Genomic DNA, 5147 nt, shown 5'->3' on the forward strand with positions numbered 1-5147 from the left:
GACACCATGTTCCCCATCTGCCTTTCCAGATGAGAGAGAGAAACCCTGACTGTGTTTGCCATGTGCCTTCTCACTTGAGAGAGAAACCCTGAACTTCATCGGCCTTCTTGAACTAAGGTATCTTTCCCTGGATGCCTTTGATTGAACATTTCTATAGACCTGCTTTAATTGGGACATTTTCTCAGTCTTAGAAATGTAAACTAGCAACTCATTAAATTCCCCCTTTTAAAAGCATTTCTGTGTCTGGTATAATGTATTCCGGCAGCTAGCAAACTAGAATATCCACCAACTTAACATCTTTCCTTGGGCATTCTGGTCTTTCAGACTACCAGTTTGGTTCTACCAATGCGTTATTCTAGGACTTTAAAAGAGGAGGGGCCTTGTTATCTATCTACTACTGCAGTGGTTATTGCTGAACTTTTGAAGATAATGGTCTGCATTTTACTAGTCTACAGAGACAGCAAATGTAGTCTGGGAGCACTGAATTGAAGAAAGTCTTAATAAATCTATGGAAACGCTTAAACTTGTCATTCCATCAGGGATATACACTCTTCGGAATAATTTACTCTATCTGGCACTGTCAAATCTAGATACAGCTACTTATCAGGTCATGTATCAGTTGAAAATTCTTACAATGGCATTATTTTCTGTGTCTATGCTTAGTAAAAAAAATGAGGTGTGTTCCAGTGGCTCTCCCTAGTAATTTTGATGACAGGTGTTGCTTTTTTTCAGTGGCCTTCAGAGTCTCAAGAACTTGATTCTAAGGAACTTTCAGCTGGCTCTCAATTTGTAGGACGCATGGCAGTTCTTACAGCATGTTTTTCAAGTGGTTTTGCTGAGGTTTACTTTGAGAAAATTTTAAAAGAAACCCAACAATCCATGTGGATAAGAAACATTCAGCTCAGTTTCTTTGGGAGTATATTTAGATTAATGGGTGTATACATTTATGATGGACAATTGGTATCAAAGAATGGATTTTTTCAGGGATATATCAACTGACCTGGATAGTGGTTATTCTTCAGGCACTTGGAGGACTTGTAATAGCTGCTGTCGTTAAGTATGCAGATAATAGTTTTAAGGGATTTGCAACTTCTTTATCCATAATATTATCACACTGATATCCCATTTTTGGCTACAAGATTTTGTGCCAACCAGTGTCTTTTTCCTTGGCGCCATCCTTGTAATAACAGCTACTTTCCTATATGGTTATGATCCTAAACCTACAAGAAATCCCACTAAAGCCTAGTAGTATACTATCTTAAACTGGTTTTTCAAGATGGTACACTAGAAGTCTCAACATTAATCCTATACAGAGGACTTCAAACAGATTATGTGACGATATCATGCTGAATCTGATTGTATTGTTCAAATGGTTTGAAATTATAAAAATTTAAGGAAAAATTTATATATATATATACCTACTGTATCTAAAAATTAAAACTTGAATGTATTTCCAGGGGTTAGAAGACTTTAATTAGAGAAAACTTGAAATCCGTGAATTTAAAAATATTTTATCTTTTTGACTGCTCCAGAAATGTCCTATGCACTCTTTGCAATAGCACACAAATGCCAGATATCAATTTTTGCCAATCAGATCTATTTAATCTTATTAAATTATTTTAATCTTACTCTTATATATATACTCTGATATGTCTTCTTGAGCAGATATATCAAATTACACAGAATAGTCGAGATTTGAAAATTGCAATTACATATAAAGTTGTGAAGAAATAGAAGTATATTTGAATTGAAAAAACTTTTTCACGTATCTAAGATCTTTATATTGTACAAAGGATTACTAAACAAAGGATTGTAAATGTTATTTGTTAAACTACGTTAGAATTGATAGAGTAGCGTTCTGGTTCAACTTATCAGAGAATTAAAATTCATATTTAAATTTAATGTAGAGAGATACACACATCTATTTCTCCATCTATGTTTCAATATCTTCTGTTGCTTCAAGTAACTGAAAGCAATCTAGTTGCTCCTGTGTTAGATAGGAGTCAATGACTTTCATACTAATGGAGTTTTGCCCTTTCCTAATTGTCTTTTTTTCTGTAAATCAGTAAAATTCTTAATATTACTTTAAATGAAATTTGTCTACGTGTTAATTTCCATTAAAGTTTTAAAATGTAAAAAAAGAAAAAAAAGTAGATGGGCTACAAGTAAGGACTCCATATTAAAAGGCAATTGATGAAAGAAACATTAGCATGTGCATTTTTAGGTCATTGTGAAAAAAAGACCCCAAAAAAGATTAGAAGTACAATACATGGATTATATTAATTGGCATATTAATGATTATAAAAATGTATGTATCATTCATTTTTATGTTTTCTTCCCTATGGTGGGAAACTTCTAAAATGGACCCAATGATCATGTTCCTGCTACTCGAGCATTTTAAATTCCCTTTTCCTTGAGTGTGGACTGGACCCCGTGGCTTGCTTCCAAATGTGGCAAAAAGGATGGGATGTCACTTCCCAGATTAGGTCACACAAAGGCTCTGTTCAGCAGCCTGGGGGAAACTGAGGCCTTCACTCAAACAACCCATAAGGAATTGAATCCTAGCAACAGTCACATGAGCTTGGAAGCAGATTGTCCCGTAGGGAGCCCTGAGATGAGTGCAGCCCCACACGACACACAGATAAGGCTTTGATTGCACAGGAGCCTTGAAATGTACCCAGCTGAACTGAACCCAGATCCCTGACCCACAGAAACTGTGATATAATCAATAATTGTGGTAAGATACTGAGTTTTCAGGGTAATTTATTGTGGTGCAACAAATATCTAGACACCTTCCCCTAAAAAAAAACGAGGAAACTTTGATGTAGATTTTGAAAGATATGAAAAGCTAGTTTTGCAGGTCTGTAAGCAAATGGAGATGATTGATTTTATCTTCATCTTCTTTGTTTCCTTATCTTTCCTTCTGAACATTTCAATACTGCTTTATTTCCTAAAGCTGACGAAATGCAATATACCAGAAATAGGCTGACTTTTACAATGGGGATTTATAAGCTTACAAGTTTACAGTTCTGAAGCTGGGGAAAATGTACAAATTAAGGCATCAACAGGACAATTCCTTCTCTCTGAAGACCAGCTATGAACAATCCTCAGCTCCTCTAGCACACGGCCAGTCACAGACAATGTCTGCTGGTCCTTCTGTCCCATATTTTGTTGCTTCAGCTTCTGGTTTCAGTGGCTTCCTCTCTGTTTGCTGTGGGGCTTTTTTCCTGCCTTTTTTTTTCTGTCTTTTATCCTCATAGAGGACTCTAGTAAGAGGATTAAGACCCCCCTTGCCTAAAGTGGATCACATGTCAACTGCAATAACCTAATTCAGAGTGTTCCACCCACAATAGGTCGAATTAAATTCGTTCCTACACCCACAGGAACGAATTAAAAGAACATGATTTTTTCTGGGGTACATAATAGCTTCAAACTAGCACAACTACTCACTCTCCTCACTGTTTCTCTCCCCCCGGGCAAGAAGAGATAAGCGTGGAGGAATGCAAGGCTTCAAGGAGGCTTTGGGGATCTGCAAAATTTCCACAGAGTTGGGCATGAAAGTTGGTCTGGCAGGGGACACTAGCCAAGTCAGCAAGACTATAATTGGAAAATTAAGAGTTAGCAAATAATTAGGATGACGGAATCATTGTATAGATGCCTTTTTCTTACTTTCTAGTATATTGTAGAATAGTCAAAAGGAAATACCTGACATTACCGAAACCCGGTGAACTGAAACCCAGATAACTCAGCCTTTGATAATGATTGTGTAACTATATACCCTTTATCTTGTGATGTGAAAACCTCATAGTTGGGCCTGCTTATGCCCCTTTATCCTGTTTTACAACTTTACAGTCTTAACAATCATAAAAACAAACTCCCAAGGTTTATTAACGAAAGAACTTGAGTCAGACCAGAACTAACCCATCCCAATTTCAATACTATCTCTCTTTTTTTTTTTGTATGCTATATGGCTGGGTCACATTTCATTCTTTTCCCATGTGAGTATTCCGCAATTGCAGCACCATTTGTGGAATTTTGTTTGTTTGTTTTTGTTGGTTTCTTTGCTTGTTTGTTTGGGAAGTACATGAGCTAGGAATTGAACCTGGGGCTCCCACATGGCAGGAGAGAATTCTACCACTGAACTACCCTTGCACTGCCCGTTCCCACACTATCTCACTAGACAAAGCTAGATCTAACCAAAAGTGGCTCTCTTGATATGCACAGTAACTTAAACTTTAACATATAAGTGACCTGTACCTCATTATAATACTAAAAATCAAGCCCATCCTCATATGAAGGCCTTAATTCTCTCGCATACGTTCTGTGACTAAGCATGGTCATCAATCTGCACATGCTCGGTAACTAGATCATCTCTAATTTTGTCATCTTGAGCCCTTATCCTCATTATCATAAAACATTCCCATCTTTTGATGCCATAAGATTTTCAGAGCTACTGAAGTTCAGGAAGACAGATTCTAGGTCAATAGGCCATCTGCTCTCCTTGCTTAACATGGCCATAAGCTCTTTGTCCTTTCGAAACTGGGTATCATCGATTGGCTGGTATGTGCATCAGGCTGGGAAACTGTGTTTGATCGGTATCCAAACTGCCTGCCCGCTTCCTTGATTTGATCTGTTTTACATATTGAGATCTCACATACATTATAAAGCAAGTTGGAAAAGCACTCCGCTAGTAGAAAAACTTGAGTTTTAACTTGACCGAGAGTTAGAAGGCGTGAGCTTTATTCCTGGTCTACTGCAGGGTTCTCTGAGTCCCAATTTCCCCTTCTCTCGAATCGAGATGAAATGGCCAGTCCCACTTCCATCAGAGGGCTGTTGGGATGCTGTTAGGTTCTGAGCACATCTCGCCTGTTTCTGTGGTCTAGGACACTGTCCCCCAAGCATCTCAGGGCTTGTCCCCTCACTTTATTCCGGAGCCTCCTCAAATGCACGTGGTTTCCTGCCCTCCTCCACGTGACAACCTTGCCACCTCGTCGCACCTTCTTTCGTGAACCTGCTTAAGGTTTTTCATCTCACATATCACCACCTGACATATTTTAAATTTGTTTGAGATATTTTGCTTATCTGGTCTATTTAAAATTTTTTTCTCTCTAGAAAAGAAGAAAATTCGTAAATTAAAAATTTTTTTT

At 37.7% G+C, this 5147-nt stretch overlaps 1 pseudogene; it reads left to right on the forward strand.

The window, feature by feature from the left end:
- Nucleotides 1-300: 300 nt before the first annotated feature.
- LOC143682418 (UDP-N-acetylglucosamine transporter-like) lies at nt 301-1246 on the forward strand (annotated as a pseudogene).
- The last annotated feature ends 3901 nt before the right edge of the window (nt 1247-5147 follow it).

Source organism: Tamandua tetradactyla, chromosome 5, assembly GCF_023851605.1.
Source record: "Tamandua tetradactyla isolate mTamTet1 chromosome 5, mTamTet1.pri, whole genome shotgun sequence".
Classification (NCBI taxonomy): Eukaryota; Metazoa; Chordata; class Mammalia; order Pilosa; family Myrmecophagidae; genus Tamandua; species Tamandua tetradactyla.